Here is an 18,638-nt window from a genome sequence, read left to right on the forward strand (position 1 = left end):
AATGGCTCAAAATCTGAATTGCATTTGAATTTAAGTACCTAATGGGGTGCATTAGAATTCAGAAAGTAGAAAATGAAGTGTCATTTTTAACAATGCATTTCATACTTTAGTATAAATGATACATTTAACATATATTCTCATGCATAACATAGAAAAAATATTTACTAATTTGCCAAAATGCTCTAATAAAATTTTTTTAGGCCTACGTTAATATGATCATTTTTTTTTAACTTCTGTTATTTTGGTTGAATTTTCTTTAAATTGCACTTGAGTAAATTCCTCTTTCTGTCATTCAGATTCAAATTCGAATTCAACTTCCTGTCTGTTGCGGTCGATTTGATTCAGATTCACACTCATAAACTGAATATGAGCCCATTCTTCAGTTCTGAATTTAACCTGACCCTGTCGTCTGTATCTTGTGTCATACCTGTGACTTTGAGGATAATCATTGAGATTTTACGTTTTTCTGCTCCGCTGACGAAAATAATACATTTATACTGTCCTTCATCAGAAACTGAGACATTTCTATCGCTGAGGTCCATTTTGTTCACTTTGGTTCTGCTGTGGTACTCATTCCATGGCATGTTGTTGTCTTTTATGAAAACTTTATAAAAAAACCCGTTGATGTACTCGTCTTTATTGTTTATAACTTTCTGTACGTACAAGCCTTCAACAGGTTCGCTGTGGTTCGAAGGACATCTGAAAGTAACGCTGTGACCCAAAACAGCCTGGATGTTCATCGCTGCAACACACAACACGACAGAAACAACTCAAATTTCAGAAGCATTTCAGTCAACGCTGATTATTATAATAGATGATTATAATAAGGCAGGTATACTTCAGTTCAATTACACAGATACAAGATTTATCATTTGCAAGCAAAACGATAAAACTCTATAAGACCTGTAACTCAACCATTGCTGAAAAAGTCTGCAAAATTTTGTATATATAGAATAGCGTATATAAATATATAAACTTAATAATAGTAGTAGTAACTTAAAAATAATAGTATATATACACATTATGTTGCACACAATAATTTATACACAGTTTATTATATATATATGTGATATAGTATATATATTATATTAATATATATATATATAATATATAATATATATATATATATATATATATATATATAATATAATAATTTAATATTCTAATATTATGTATAGTGCTTGTCAATCAGTTAAAAAAAATAAAATAATTAATCACACATTTTTCTTAAATTAATTTCAAATTAATTGCAACTAACAATAAAGTTTTCAATAATGCATTAATATTGCAATAATTTCACATTCAGTCTTCAAATGAATGTAGAAAAAGTATATTTTTAATATTTTGTTTAATGGCATCTTTTTTATGTGTGTGTGTGTGTGTGTGTGTATATATATATATATATACAATCACATACAAGTAAAACATACATTACTTATTGTAATACATATATTATAAACACATACATACACACACATATATTACTTATTGTTTGTTTTATATATATACATATATATATGTGTGTGTGTGTACATATAAATTATACATTTTTAAATTTTTATTTTTGCTTTTATTGGGGTTTCCTTTTTTAACACTACTTATTATTACATGTGTCAGAAACCAATCCTCACACCTGTCATGTTTAGTAAAAGAGCGTGGGTACAAGTCCTTATAATAATAGAAGTGTGTTATGTTTTAAATGCAGCTAAACGTGTGTGTTTGTGTGGGTGTAAAGGCATGTTTGCTTCAATCAGGGTGATTCTCTATGACTTATTTCAGTGGTTTACAAGTCCTTTTCTTACTGTCCGAGTTTTGCTTCCTTGTTCTTTTAACTCTCTGGTGTAGAGGTGCATTCCCCAACTCCTACGGCTTCTACATCCAAACTTATCCATCCTCCCGTAACATTTCTCTTTCAATCTCTACATTTAGCACATTATTTTTATCGCTAGTCCTCCTGGTTGTTCGGCGTTTCAGATAATTTACTATTAAACACTGACAGGTGAAAATGAGAAAATTCTGCAAAAATGACATTCTTACCAGATGCAGCTGCAAGTAGCAGAGTGGTCATGACCAAGGCCAAGCTAAAAAAAAAAAAACACCAAAAAGAACGATTTGAGACACACAAGCATGAAACTCACAATCATGTGAATCTGCATATTCCTCAAAAAATTCCCATGACTCAATTCAAAATTCTTTTACCCAAAATAACTGCAGCATCAGGTCTTACTCACTAAAACAACAGATTTCTTGGTGTTGATTACTAGTGGTTCCATGAAGAACCTCTAATTATTTGCATCAGTGGTTCCATGAAGAACCTCTAACATCCATGGAATCTTTCCATGGTTCCAAAAAAGGTTTTTTGGAATGTTCTTCACACTAAAAAAAAAACAACTGTTCACAGAAAAATTCTTTTTGGAACACAACATGTTTTTTTATTTTATTTTGGAAGCTTTGTACTTAAGAGTGCATGTGTGCAGCTCTTGCAGCATGTGATCGGGTTTATTATAACTAAGCAAATGGTACGACATCTCACTTCCTCATAATAAGCCTGATTTGTAGTATAAACTAATCCTGTGAGAATATGAAAGAGGATATCATATCATGTGCAGCAGATATGGATTAAGTTTCTGTTTCTGATCTGTGGACTTTGTGGCTGCAACATTATTAAATGACGTGTAAAATAATGTCAGTATGGCTGAACTGAAATGGGAGATCTGAATGTCTGGCTTTAGCTTGGTGGAAATATATTATCATTTAAACTGATGTGTTCACGGCCCTGAAAGCACCTGAGCGCATTCTTAAGATGCAACGACCAGGAACAAAGTGCCTCTAAAACAAGAAACTGCAGCACAAATGCAATGCACGCAGGAAAAACATAATTTCCTGGTATTCTTGGACTGGCCTATAAATGCAAATAAAAACACATCAGGCACTAGCAGCCACGCTTCGAAGTCCACTTCCCTCTTAGTTTAAGAAATAAGAGATCCATAAACAACTAACACACGCTTTCTCTTTTGAACACAAGAGAGATCTTACAAACCATATTTGTGAAGACATCTTCCATTGTTTTTCTATTTAATTAATTATATTTATCTCCTAAACCAATAAAAAAGCCTCAGGAATCTGTGAACATCATTAGATTTAAAGACAAACATCATCTGGATTATCTATAAGCCTTTTAAACAAGTGACAACACTAGTTATCCTCACAAGTACCAAACACACACACACACAGAGAGAGAGAGAGAGAGAGAGAGCGCTGTACCTGTATCTGTGAGTGTATAAGCAGCGCAGTTGTAAACTCATGCTGAAGGATGTGAATGAACAGCTGAAGCACTTACAGAGAGCAGACTGGCTTCTTCATGTCGTCCTCATCTGTCAGCAGTAAGCATAGACACTTAAAACAGGAACTGCACGCCTACACAAAGAGAAAGGGAGAGGGGTGATGTCACTGACTTCATATCGATACTGTAAAAGGGATTTCCCACAACACACCCTCCGGCGGACTACTACTAAACAATGCTCAACTAAAGAGAGAGAGTGAGACAAACAGAACAGTGTGAAAGGAAATCAATTGTCCTGTTGTGCTGTAGACAGAGAAAATGAACCATTGTGTTGCTTCACTGTAGAATGCACTGAACCAAAATAAACCAAGCTGCTTGTACCCTTTTATTTATAAAGAGAGCTAGTGTAACTAAACTAAACCGATAGTTCTGCTTAAATGGCATTAATCTAAACTAAACTAAAAACGAATAATGCAGAGGGCATTAAATTAAACTAAACCCATATGAAAAAAACTAGTAATTTATAGTAAATACTGTAGTGATTTTGAACCATACTATAGTAAAGCGTATTATACTGTATATATTATAGTATTTACAACACTTTTTAATGAATGCTACAGCATACTGTAGTATTAACTATAGTGAACTGATAATAAATAGTGTAGTATACTTACTGTAGTTTTTACAACAGTAAACTGTAGTGTATTGTAGTATAATATAAAATACAAACTTCGTACAGTACTGGTAAAGTAATTTGTTTATATTACTATAGTTGTTATATTACCAAAACAACTATAGAATTACCACAACAAATTAATTTAAGTACTTTACTATAGTATGGTTCAAAAACACTATAGTATTAACTATAAATTACTATAGTATTTTTTCATATGGGAAGCTTGTTGTGCCATTATGTATTACACTAAACTTGATGTCATTTACTACATTAAACTAGACTAAAATAAACGTAACATGTTGCTTTACCGCAGAGGACATTAAACTAACTAGTTTATTCACGTGTGCTATAAGTATACTTTTTTCAAAACTAAAAATACGAATGTATACTTATAGTCGACTTTTTATGTACTTCTCAGAAATTCACTTTATGTACTTCAAACTAGTTGTGTACTCGAAGTTTACTACTGTTACACTTAAACTATGCTTCTTTTATAAACTAAAAAGTAGGCCAATTTAGTCCCAAGTAGCATTAAAAAGTACTATACTTGTACATGGATATTAAGATACATACTACAAGTATACTTAAAATATATTTTAACTTTACTTAAGTATACTTAATAAAATGAACTGATGATGCTGCTATAATCCAGATGACATTCATTTAAACTAAACTAAATTACTAAACTAAACTAAGCTAAAAACTACAGCAAATGTTCCTGTGGCTCAGTGGTAGAGCATTGCGTTAGCAATGAAAAACGTTGTGGGTTTCATTCCCAGGGAACACACATAGTGGTTAAAAATAAAATGTATAGCCTGGATGCACTGTAAGTCACTAAATGCGTAAATGTAAATGAATCTAAAATTAGTGAGGTGTGGGGGGTTTGTAGGGCTGATGTAAGGGGTCATTGATAATTTTTAAATCACACCCTATTTATTGCCTCAAAATTTGTTAATACTTTACCCCGGTTAGGGGTGGATAATCTTATCACTTGTTTGTTATTCATGCAACAATACTGTTATAGTTTTTTATTAATAACCTTTGCTAGCTGGTATTTTGGTCTAGTGCTCTTATGAATGTTTATAGCAGGATTTGTGAAAATTTCACTACTATACTAAATGACATAGCTTAGACTTAAAAATAAACCAAAATTATTTCAAATCTTTTGCAAATAAGATAAAATAAGATAAAGGTATCGCTGACCCTGAACTGCAACTCACAGCTGGCTTTGGGCCTGATTTCAACTAAACTAAATTGCGCTAATAACTAAATTAAACCAATTGTGTTGCTTTACCACAGAAGCCATTAAACTAAACTAAACCGGTTGTGCCTTTTTATTGCATATAGGGCATTTAACTGAAGTAAACTAGACTGAACTAAATGTGTTAAACTTAAATAAACTGGTGCTAAACCACCTGTGATGACTCACTGATTGTGCTGATCTGCCGCAGATAGTTCACAGTTCACGTGTGACACATTTACAGTGAAATCAAAGAGCTTCATCGTAAATGATCCACCTTAAACTGGAACTGATCACAGGAAATAAAAGCTTCTGTGGGCTGATCACAAACACAGCGCTAACAAAAGGGAAGAGAAATAAAGAGAAACACCAACTTAACTACTCGTTCTCCAACATAACCCGAGACGCTTCAGTGTCAGACTACAGTGTCCAGATCCACAAAAGCCTTCATCACATCCAGCCGCACACAAGTGACAGTCAAAGCGTGTGAAAGTGTGTTTGTGGAGCAAGAGTAATAAAGCAATGTAATGTGTCAGTAAAGAGGTTAAAATGAGAGAGCACTTACTAAGGTTCACGGGTTTCTCCTCCAGCGCGCAAGAGATGAAATGAAACACACTCAAATTACAGTTCCTTAAGATGACAGAGAGTGAGCGAGCGAAAGAGAGAGAGCGAGAGGAAGTGCTCTTTATTAAGAGAGTAACCTCAGAGCAAGTTTCACACAACTGAACTCACTGCACGAACATAAATACTGCCGAAAATGAATTTGAATAACATAAGGTTTCTGAACTGTCTGAAATTGTCGAATGAGCTGAACTAAGCTGGACTAAAGTAAACTTAAAGGGAAAATTCTGTCACCCTGTCACACGCAAAAGAAGATATTTTGAAGAATGTTGGTAAACAAATAATTTTGGGCCCCACTGACTTCCATAGTACCAAAAAAAAAAAAAAAAAAAACACTGGAAGTCAATGGGACCCAGAATGGTTTGGTTCAAAAATTATCATTTTTAACTCAACTGGCCACTTTATTAGGTACACCTTGCTAGTACCGGGTTGGAACCCTTTCGCCTTCAGAACTGTCTTAATTCTTCATGGCATAGATTCAAAAAGTTGTTGGAAACATTCCTCAGAGATTTTTGTCCATATTGACATGATAGCATCACGCAGTTGCTGCAGATTTGTCGGCTGCACATCCATGATGCGAATCTCCCGTTCCACCACATTCCAAAGCTGCTCTATTGGACTGAGATCTGGTGACCGTGGAGGACATTTGAGTAAAGTGAACTCATTGCCATGTTTTTTGAGCTTTGTGACATGGTGCATTATCCTGCTGGAAGTAGGGTACACTGTAGTCATAAAGGGATGGACATGGTCAGCAACAATACTCAGTTAGGCTGTGGCGTTTAAACGATGCTCAGTTGGTACTAAGGGGGCCAAAGTGTGCCATGAAAATATCCCCCACACCATTACACCACCACCACCAGCCTGAACCGTTGATACAATGCAGGATCATCCATGCTTTAATGTTCTTTAAGCCAAATTCTGACCCTACCATCTGAATGTCGCAGCAGAAATCCAGACTCATCAGACCAGGCAACGTTTTTCCAATCTTCTCTTGTACAATTTTGGTAAGCATGTGCGAATTGTAGCCTCTGTTTCCTGTTCTTAGCTGACAGGATCGGCCCCCGGTGTGGTCTTCTGCTGCTGTAGCCCATCTGCTTCAGGGTTCGACGTGTTGTGCGTTCAGAGATGCTATTCTGCATACCTTGGTTGTAACGTGTGGTTATTTGAGTTACTGTTTCCTTTCTATCATCTCTAACCAGTCTGCCCATTCTCCTCTGACCTCTGACATCAACAAGGCATTTTCGTCCACACAACTGCCACTCACTGGATATTTTCTCTTTTTTGTACCATTCTCTGTAAACCCTAGAGATGGTTGTGCATGAAAATCCAGGTAGATCAGCAGTTTTTGAAATGACATTGGTTAAAATTAAGGATTGTTTTAATTAATTTATATTCATAGGAATTCTTCTTATTTATCGTTTAGTCATTTTTTTTTCAGTAATTCATTTTATTTTGTTTTTATATTTTATAATTAATTTCTTTGCTTATAGTGGTTTCCTATAATTTTTTAATCTTATGTTTGTGGGTTTTCATGAAATATTTGTCTTCACGAATAAGAGATAAGACAGAATATAGCAAATTTAAGGTGTTATGGGATGTAGTTGTGAAGCGGTTTGGTATAACAACACTGTCATAATAAATACCTGCAGGCTTTTTCTGAGAGAGGTTTTGGTGTCGACACTGTGGGGACATTTAAGTTCACCTGAAGAAAAACATTTACATGTTGTTTTACATTATAATTCAGTTAACTGAATAACAATAAACGTCACTGGGAATTTCCGTGAAATGTAAACAAATGTTTGTGTTTGTGTTTGTGTGCATTCAGGTGAGACAGATTCATGGCATGCTCATTCACAGATCTGACGTCACATGACATGCCTGAGCGATGATGTATTTTTTCACACCTGATCAAATGATAATTCTGAAAACATTCCTATGGCAACAGCTCAGTGATCACACACGATTCTTTATTATTTCCTGACTTCACAAGAACTGCATGAATTCAGCCTGGATAAACCCACAGAGTACTCACTGGTAAACAACTACCGCAATATTTTACCCAGAGTTTATTCATGCATTCATCAGATACTTTGTGACTACATTGCATTCCCTCAGATTCGAACCCTAACATTGGTGTTGTGAGTCTCATGCTCTACAGCAACGGAGGGAAAGTCCCAAAAACATGGAGCAGCTCAGATCATTAGAGTTACCTAAAACCTAAATACAAAAGAAAGAGTAAAGATGGAGAACGTTCCCGGTTACTTAGCTGTAACCTTGTTCCCTGAGAAAGCGGAACGAGATGCTGCGCTGCTCAGCGCATTGGGAAACGTCTTGTTCGTGACCAGCTGTGAATAATGTGTGTAACACGTCGATAGAATTGACCCGGCGGTAATATAGCCTCGGTTGATGACGTCATCTGAGCGCGCCCGCAACACGGGGCTATAAATAGATAAGCCACAGGTGCATCAACAGGACATTTTGTCTGAAGAGCAGTCCTGGGACATATTTCAGTACGGCAATGCAGCGCAGCATCTCGTTCCGCTTTCTCAGGGAACAAGGTTACAGCTAAGTAACCGGGAACGTTCCCTTTCGAAAGCTTCAGTCGATGCTGCGCTGCTCAGCGCATTGGGAACGAGAATACCCACGCCTCCGTGCTTGAAAATGTCTGGACCCCTAAGGTTGTGCAGGTGTGCTACCAAACCACAAGAAGGCCTCAGACATTAGCTTGTGATGTTGACTCAAGGACATGAGAGCCCGGAGTAGCATGGACATCCAAACTATAAAATCTTATGAATGTGTGCGGAGAGGACCAACCTGCCGCATCACAAACCCGTTGTAAGGGGGCACCCCTTGCTAAAGCACTAGAGGAGGCGACCCCCCTTGTGGAGTGAGCTCTAAGACCTATAGGCGAAGCTTGACCACGCGCCTCATAAGCCAAAGCAATAGCATCCCTGACCCAGTGAGACATGGTCTGCCTGGTGGCAGCTGCTCCTCTGTTACCACCACCATAACAGACGAACAGTTGCTCCGACTTACGCCACTGGCTAGTGCGGTGGACGTAAGTCTGAAGAGCACGGACTGGACACAGTCTATAAGATTTCTCCTGCTCCGGCGTTGCGAACGGCGGAGGACAGAAGGCCTCTAGAATGACCGGATGTACAGCCGAAAACGGAACCTTAGGCAGGTAATCAGGATGAGGATGCAGAATCACTTTCACGCTCCCTGGGGCAAAGTCTAAGCATGATGGTGAGATAGACAGAGCCTGCATATCCCCAATCCTCTTCAAAGAAGTTATTGCCATGAAGAAAAACCATTTTTAGAGTTAGAAGTCTATCAGACGCTGACTCTAAAGGTTCAAAGGGGGTTTCAACCAGACCCTCGAGAACTATAGCTAAGTCCCAAGAAGGCATCTTGGTCTTTACTGTAGGCCTCAGTCGTCTGGCCCCACGAAGAAAGAAAGCGAGAGAGCAGAGGGTGTCTCCCGAGTGGCACCCCGTCAATCAAGGCGTGGCAAGCCGAAAGAGCGGCCACATAAACCTTAAGAGTAGCAGGGCATGTGCCTGTTGACAACTTCTCTTGCATGAAGTCCAGAACTGAAGCAATATGGCAGTTGACCGGATCTACATTGTGTACCACACACCACCTGTCAAAAGACACCCCATTTACTGGCATAACTCCGTCTGGTGGAGGAAGCCCTAGCACTAAGGATGGTATCAAAAACACCCGGCGACAGCCCTGTGTTCCTCAGCTGGTACCCTTCAGGGGCCAAACATGAAGATTCCACAGGTCGGGCCCTGGGATGGAATATCGTACCCCCTGCCTGAGACAGAAGGTCCCTCCTCTCCGGAATCGCCCAAGGCGAGCCGTCGAGGAGAGATATTATCTCCGATAACCATACCCTGTTCAGCCAACGTGGCGCTATCAGCAAGAGGCAAGACCCTTGTTGGCGAACTCTGGCTAGGACTCCCGGGAGCAGAGAAACTGGAGGAAATGCATACAGGCGCATTCTGGGCCATGTGTGTGCCATCGCATCCAGACCCAGGGGGGCTGGGTGACTCAGAGAGAAGTAGAGGGGACATTGCGCTGTCTGAAGGGAGGCGAAGAGGTCCACCTCTGCTTCGTAAAATTTTTCCCAAATCTGTTCCACTACCTCTGGGTGGAGTTTCCATTCCCCTGTCGGAAGTGTCTGTCTGGACAGTAAATCCGCTCCCACATTCAAACGCCCTGGAATGTAAACTGCACTGAGCGACAGGAGCTTGTCCTGGGCCCAAAGAAAAATCTGCCTCGCTATCTTGTTCAGATTGCGTGAGCGCAGACCCCCCTGGTGATTTATATATGAGACTGTTGCTGTGTTGTCCACCCGTACTAGAACATGACAGTCTCTCAAATGATGGAGGAAATATTTCAGAGCCAGAAATACGGCCATCAGCTCGAGGCAATTGATGTGCCAATCGAGCTGACGACCCCCCCATTCCCCTTGAGCTGGGTGGCCATCCAAAACTGCTCCCCAGCCCAACAGGGAGGCATCTGTCGTTAGCAGTCTGCGATGACACGGTGCCCCTAGAGTGGGACCCAAGGCAAGGAACCGGGGTCTGATCCACAGAGATAATGTACGAAGCCCGCGGCGCATCACTTTTATTTGCCTTTGAGGATTGGCTCTCGGATGAAATCCTCTGGCTTTTAGCCACAACTGAAACGGTCTCATGTGCAACAGCCCCAAAGGAATCACCGTGGATGCTGAAGCCATGAAACCTAACATCTTTTGATACTGACGAACAGTGCGATCCTGGCCTAGCCTGACCTTGCTCATGGTCTGCTGAATGGTCTCGATCCGAGCGGGAGACAGTTGTGCCCGCATCGTGATCGAATCCCAAACGATCCCGAGATAAGTCATTCTCTGAGTCGGACAGAGAACACTCTTCTCGGTGTTGAGTCTCAACCCCAGAGAAACTAGATGAGCTAGCACGATATCCCTGTGTTGTAGCGCCATCTCTCGCGATTGCGCTAGTATCAGCCAATCGTCGATATAATTCAAAATGCGAATGCCCTGGAGTCGTAATGGAGCCAGTGCGTGCATCCATGCATTTTGTGTACGTGCGGGGGGGATAAGGCTAGGCCGAAAGGAAGAACCCGAAACTGGTATGCTTCGCCCCCGAAAGCGAACCTCAGGAATTTCCCGTGTTGTGGCAAAATCTCTATATGAAAATATGCGTCCTTCAGATCGATCGTGATAAACCAATCGCGATGCCGAATTTGCGACACGACCGTCTTGACGGTTAACATCTTGAACTTGAGTGCTCTGATTGTACGGTTTAAGCCTCGAAGATCCAAGATTGGGACGCACTCCCCCACCCTTTTTGGGAATCTAGGAAGTATCTGCTGTAATAGCCCGACTCTCTCTGTGGAAGAGGAACATGTTCTATGGCCTCTTTGCCCAGAAGAGTTTGTAGCTCTTGAGACAGTACCTGCATCAGCTCCGGTTTCACGGAAGTGGAAACCACGCCCTTGAAACGTGGAGGATGACGAATAAATTGGATCCTGTTATCCTACCCGTACTGTGCTCAATACCCATGCAGAAATGCCTGGCACAGAAGTTTTCCACGCTGCCAGACTCTCTGAGAGTGGTACCAATTTCAATACTTCCTTTTGAGGGGATGTTAGATGTTCCGTGTCCAGAATGATGGCAGGAAGTACTGGAACATCTAAAATCTCGCTGGAAACCCCCGCCCCCCCGAGAGACACCAGAAGCGGCGGGGATGGAGGGGTTTTGTGAGGGTAACGGGGCGGGGCGAAAAGCTCTCGAGCGCGCCCCACCCCCGTGAGGGACTATCCCCACCAGCACGGGTGCCATGGCGTCAGGACTTCTTCTTCCTATTAATAAAAGTCCTGAGGTCTGGCTTGGGAGGTTGCTGAGCACGGCGAACCTGTCCCCAATCCCTACGAGGGGGAGCATGGTCTGCCACGCTCTGCTTTTTAACCTCCCTGGTTTTTCGAAGGACCGGGGCGAGGCTGGGTGGCTGATGGCCCCTCCCCTTGAGTGCGGCGAGGAAGAAACTGAACGAACGCTTCTTCATGTTTCTTTACTTCCCTAAACCTGTCGACGACCGAATTAACTGAATCGCCAAACAGGCCAGATGGAGAGATAGGGGAGTCTAAAAGAAACAAACGTTCCTTCTCTTTAATGCCCGTCAAATTAAGCCACAGATGCCTCTCCGTGCTGACTAAAGCTGACATCGACCGGCCAATGGCACGAGCCGTCTGCTTGGTCGCCCGGAGAGACAAATCTGTGGCCCGACGAAGCTCAGCGAATGCTTCCTCGTCGATTGTACTGCCCACACTCAAGTCCTTCAATAGGTCAGCCTGGTATGCCTGTAACACTGCCATAGTGTGCAGCAGCGCAGCACCAGCCTGACCTGCAGCTTGATAAGCTTTACCCACTAGCGATGATGTAATTCTACAAGGTTTAGTGGGGAGAGTAGGTTTCTTCACCGAGGATGCAGATTCAGGTGAGAGATAACTCGCAAGCGACTCTTCAACCCGAGGCATCTCCGAATATCCCCGCGATTTTGCATCCACGATAGTTGAAAAAGTCAACGTCGAGGGCACAAAGATGCGGGAAGTATATGGTTTGCTCTCCATGACTTCGACAGTTCATCATGGAGGTCCTCGAAAAAGGGGAGAGACTGATGTTGCGGTCTCTCTCTCCTACCACCCGACAGAAACCTATCCTCCAGCTTACTACGTTTGGGGGTCTCTTGGTCGCGTGGCCAGTCAAGCTGCAGCCTGTCCACCGCGCGAGTAACCACCTCGAGCAGCTCCTCGACCGATTTCCTCTCGCGAGAGGAGCGTTCAGAGGCCTGCTCATCGCCCGAAGACTCAAGAGATATATCATCCTCCTCGTGAATCGAAGAAGCACCGGAGCGCGCTTCGAGATCACGAGAGAGGATGCGTGGATCTGGTGACACTGCAAGCGAAAGGGACGGGCCCGTCGCTCGCTCGTCACGCAGACCCGAACGAGAGCCCTCAGACGAAAAGGTGAGTGCGGTCTGAAAATAGTTCAGACGAGCACGAAGCATCTTCACTGAGAACAGTTCACAATGCTCGCACTCGCCCGTCTCTAAAGCCAGAACCGCGTGCTCTTCCCCCAAACAAACAAAACAGTAATCATGCGTATCCAGCTCATACATAGGACGAGAGCATGGAGGAACACAACACTTACTGTTTCGTTGGGTCATCGTACGAAGATCTGTAGTAGACAAAAAGAATCTTCCTGACGCACACATGCACAGAATGATCTGAAGACAAAAGACCTGTTGATGCACCTGTGGCTTATCTATTTATAGCCCCGTGTTGCGGGCGCGCTCAGATGACGTCATCAACCGAGGCTATATTACCGCCGGGTCAATTCTATCGACGTGTTACACACATTATTCACAGCTGGTCACGAACAAGACGTTTCCCAATGCGCTGAGCAGCGCAGCATCGACTGAAGCTTTCGAAAGGGAACTTTTGATTTCAGATGAATTTTCTGAGCAAATAATGATTTTTTACTCCAGTACAAATATCTAAACATTCTTAAATCAAGATACATTTACTTGAGAAGCAAAATGACACAAGATATTAAGTCTTATTTTCTGAAAAACGTATCAAAATGAAGTGAATTTTTGCTTAAATGTTTACCAGTGGGGTCAGAAAAAATTATTGTTTTCCCTTTGAATTAAATTTATCTTTCTGACCCCACTGGTAGATATACAAGTGCATTTCAATAAATTAGAATGTCGTGGAAAAGTTAATTTGTTTCAGTAATTCAACTCAAATTGTGAAACTTGTGTATTAAATAAATTCAATGCACACAGACTGAAGTAGTTTAAGACTTTGGTTCTTTTTATTGTGATGATTTTGGCTCACATTTAACAAAAACACACCAATTCACTTTCTCAACAAATTAGAATACTTCATAAGACCAATAAAAAAATTAAAAAAAAACATTTTTAGTGAACTGTTGGCCTTCTGGAAAGTATGTTCATTTACTGTACATGCACTCAATACTTGGTAGGGGCTCCTTTTGCTTTAATTACTGCCTCAGTAGTGGCCTTCAGCTCATCTGCATTGTTTGGGCTCTTGTTTCTCATTTTCCTCTTGACAATACCTCATAGATTCTCTCTGGGGTTCAGGTCTGTTGAGTTTGCTGGCCAGTCACAAGCACACCAACACCATCGTCATTTAACCAACTTTTGGTGCTTTTGGCAGTGTGGGCAGGTGCCAAATCCTGCTGGAAAATGAAATCAGCATCTTCAAAAAGCTGGTCAGCAGAAGGAAGCATGAAGTGCTCCAAAATTTCTTGGTAAACGGATGCAGTGACTTTGGTTTTCAAAAAACACAATGGACCAACACCAGCAGATGACATTGCACCCAAAATCATCACAGACTGTGGAAACTTAACACTGGACTTCAAGCAACTTGGGCTATGAGCTTCTCCACCCTTCCTCCAGACTCTAGGACCTTGGTTTCCAAATGAAATACAAACTTGCTCTTATCTGAATAAAAAACTTGCTCTCATCTGAAAAGAGGACTTTGGACCACTGGGCAACAGTCCAGTTCTTCTTCTCTTAGCCCAGGTAAGATGCCTCTGACGTTGTCTGTGGTTCAGGAGTGGCTTAACAAGAGGAATACGACAACTGTAGCCAAATTCCTTGACACGTCTGTGTGTGGTGGCTCTTGATGCCTTGACCCCAGCCTCAGTCCATTCCTTGTGAAGTTCACTCAAATTCTTGAATCGATTTTGCTTGACAATCCTCATAAGGCTGCAGTTCTCTCGGTTGGTTGTGCATCTTTTTCTTCCACACTTTTCCCTTCCGGTCAACTTTCTGTTAACATGCTTGGATACAGCACTCTGTGAACAGCCAGCTTCTTTGGCAATGAATGTTTGTGGCTTACCCTCCTTGTGAAGGGTGTCAATGATTGTCTTCTGAGCAACTGTCAGATCAGCAGTCTTCCCCATGATTGTGTAGCCTAGTGAACCAAACTGAGAGACCATTTTGAAGGCTCAGGAAACCTTTGCAGGTGTTTTGAGTTGATTAGCAGATTAGCATGTCACCATATTCAAATTTGTTGAGATTGGTGGGTTTTTGTTAAATGTAAGCCAAAAATCATCACAATTAAAAGAACCAAAGACTTAAACTACTTCAGTCTGTGTGCACTGAATTTATTTAATACAGGAGTTTCACAATTTGAGTTGAATCACTGAAATAAATGAACTTTTCCATGACATTCTAATTTATTGAGATGCAGCTGTATTTTGTTTTTTTAAAGGTGCTGTATGTAGGATTGACGCCGAGTGGTTGAACTAGGTATTGCAGTCCAAATTCAAAATATTGGAGAGGTTTTTTTTTCACCCGGCCCCTCCTCATCAGACTTGATGCACATGCAGGTTGCCAAATTGACGACACAAACAGGAACTGGCGCACTTTACGGTGAATGAAATTAAATACGCTGTGTTTTCCACAAACTGGCAACCCGGGGTGCCAGAAATACAACTGGGTAAATTGGCAGTGGGCAGGTTTCACAAACCAAAACAAAGATCGACATTCCCACCCAGAATGCACATTTTCAAAGGAGAATAACTGACTGTAGCGCTGTTTTTCAGATAAACAAGTATGTTAACGTAGCATGTTTCTTAAATATCTGCAAACATATTATGGTATTTTTATGCTTTAGTACAGTCAAAATCTTACAACACCCATTAAGCATTACATTACATTAAGCAAACTCATTTAATGTTTTTTGTATTTAAGAATGTTTGGATATTTGTACTGGAAAACAACAGACTGAGAAAATATTTTTTTGCAATTTTGATACATTTGAGCTCCGTTTGAGACATTGTTCCTCTTTCCAAATCCAGAGGAGACACGTGTGAGACTCAAGGGATCTTTATGTCAGTGAAAAGCAGGAGACTTCAGTCAAAATCTCCATTAAATTTTACAGCATACTAGAAAAAAGCAGCTGAGATATTACAGTAATGCAAGAATTTCAGACCCAGACTTTCTGTTTGTCCGTCTCTTACGGGATGTGTTTTTGTGTGATTTTACTTCCTGCTGTCTAGAGTGTATTTGAGAATGCCAATATGGTTAGGGTTAATCAATGTGATCTGAAAACATGGTTAATAGGTCTAGTGAAAGGCATTGTGGAAGTGAAGTCTGTCTGAAGCTGGTGCTTGTATGACATTTGTTTACTTCCGACCTGATTTGTTTCTATTTATAATAGAATGTTCAGTACATGTATACTACATATTCAGTAATATTATCAGAATAATTTATTTGCTTTATAATCTTTTCACAAGTATATATATATATATATATATATATATATATATATATATATATATAATATATATATATATATATAATGTCAAAAAATAAATTTATTTATTTTAACTTTTTTTCTTCTATGGAACACAAGGAAATGTTTAGGCGAATGTCCAGACTGCTCTTTTCCATACAACAAAAGCAGTGACCAGGATCTGTCAAACTCTGAAAAATGTCATAAAAGAACCATACAAGTACCATAATATTAGTCAATATACCTAGATATAGTAGTTCAGGAGCTGAGGTTTTCTTAGTGGTTATTAGGGTGTTGCTATGCTATTTGCTAAGATGGTGGTTGCCAGGGTGTGGTCACTGAGTGTTCTGAGTTTTGGGTGGTTGTCCGTGTGTTGCTATGCAGTTGCCGAGGTATTCTAGTAGTGGCTATGGAGTTTGTGTGCATGGAGGTGTGCTTCACTGCATGTATAATAAAATTAAATATGACATAAAGCACAACTCTGCCTCTTCTTTTTGTTAAATGTCAGTTTTAATAAACAATAACAGACATTATAATATAAGTTTAAAGTATAAGAGGCTTATATAATATGAAATAAGGACAAAAGCAAACAACTCAGTCAAATGTTTGCGCTGTACTATGGTAAGTTATATCTCATGTTTAACCATTACAGAGACATCAGAGTCAGTGTCAAGTGTCAGAAGGACTAGCGGAGGTAAGGCCGCTCTTGGTGGGATACATGAGCACCTAATAAATCCTAATAAATAAACCACATATTTAACATTCTCACCTGTAAAACTGGTAAAACTGCGTGTCATGACACAATAACAATAATGTTTTGAAAATTACACCATTAACACTCGCTGGTTGGTGAAAAATACATTATGGGATACCTGGCTGCCTCAAGTTCGGTAAAAGGGGCGGAGCAAGAACACATCCGGGGATTTAAAAGTGGCTAGAAGTGAACTTTGAATTGGAACGTTACTTGGGCAATGACTGATGACGCTTCACAAGTCCACAAGAGCACAAGTACAGACAAGAATGCATATATTTAGAAACGGCTGTGGTTGCCAGGGTGTTGCTATGCGGTCACTGAGTGCTCTGAGTGGTAGCAAGGGAGTTTCAGGGGACTGTAGGGGTGCTATGCAGTTGCTGAGCGGTTCTCATGTCTGGGGTGTTCTAAATGGTTGCTAAGGTGCTCTGAATGGTAGTTAGGGAGTTCTGGGTGGTTGTTGGGGCGTCTGTGACTAATAAGATGTTCTGAGTGGCTGCCAGCGTTACTTTGAACTTGCTGAGTAATTCTGTTGTTGGCTAGGTGGTTTCTTACTATCTAAAGTGAAAACGCTCCACCCTCGAGTCTCTGAGATATTCTGACCACAAATATTAATCATAACTATATTTGGATATAAATATATGCATTATAATAAATGACACTTTCTTTAGCAATCATCACTAATGGTTTCAGGTTGCTCAGGAAGTCATGTTACCAAAAACATGACAGGAGGCAGAGGCTTCACACCTGGTCACATGATTAGTCACCAGCAGCAGGACGACACGCTTTACTGGAATACACAGGAATTTTAGGGCATTTCCAACTCACTTCTGCTCAGCTCTTCTTTTCCTTTTCTTGGTCGCTCACTTTCTATTCTCACCCCTCCTTATTCCAGAACCCTTCTTTCCTGCTTCCCTCAATCCTGCAGCATGGTTCTTGTTATCAATCATTTATATTTTCAGGTGTAATGACCCATTTAGCATATAATGAATATTTTAACTAAATACCACACACACACACACACAAACACGAAATGACCACAAATGTAGATGATGCGAGTGTGCTCATCATTTCTCATATCATGAATATTTTAGGGAAATTCTTCCTGAGCTCCTTTATATCTCTCAGCGATAAGCCTTCATATAGAAAAAGGAAGAAAAACTACTCAAAGGAGGGATTTTTAAGAGTTACTGACAGACGGCACACCCTGATATCCCAACAAAAGTAAAGATGAAAATCAGATCTACCTCTACCTGTTTGTTGTTGTTGTTGTTGTTTTTTAAACAAGTTTTACTTCCTGATACTCGATAAACATGACGTCAGGCAGGACAGCTTTCCTGAGAACCGTTAAATAACACACCACAACACACGCCCATGTCTGCGGACGAGTGTTAGTAATGCAGTAATGTCAAGTGTGGCCTGCTGCCACTGAAAGGCCATGAAGCCAAACCACAACATGCACAAGGCAGGAATTCTAAGAAGAATCTGCCCTCTAGTGGCCAGATAGAGCACAGGCTTTGTTTGAAATGCCATACTGGCATACTACAGGTATTGTTTTCAGTATGCATACTGTGCACAGCAAACATATTTTTTACTACATTTAAAAATTTACAATATTCAGCAAGACAGACTGTGTGGAATACTATATTTCACATTTCAAGAACTATTTTCAAATATGCAATATATTTTTAACATCTGTGTTTTGTACTGTCAAAATATTGTTTTTTTA

At 40.5% G+C, this 18,638-nt stretch overlaps 1 long non-coding RNA gene across 2 annotated transcripts; it reads right to left on the reverse strand.

Annotated features, from left to right (window-relative positions):
- Window positions 1-604: 604 nt before the first annotated feature.
- Window positions 605-18,373, reverse strand: LOC122147842. Of its 2 annotated transcripts, none has more exons than XR_006161848.1 (4): window positions 18,163-18,373; window positions 3,265-3,417; window positions 2,038-2,081; window positions 605-742 (listed from the first exon to the last, which is right to left on the reverse strand). It is a non-coding gene; the product is annotated as an uncharacterized LOC122147842 (long non-coding RNA). The 2 variants fall into 2 exon arrangements; XR_006161847.1 differs by lacking the exon at window positions 18,163-18,373 and adding an exon at window positions 5,765-5,894.
- Window positions 18,374-18,638: the final 265 nt, after the last annotated feature.

This window comes from Cyprinus carpio, chromosome A15 (genome assembly GCF_018340385.1).
Source record: "Cyprinus carpio isolate SPL01 chromosome A15, ASM1834038v1, whole genome shotgun sequence".
Taxonomy (NCBI): Eukaryota; Metazoa; Chordata; class Actinopteri; order Cypriniformes; family Cyprinidae; genus Cyprinus; species Cyprinus carpio.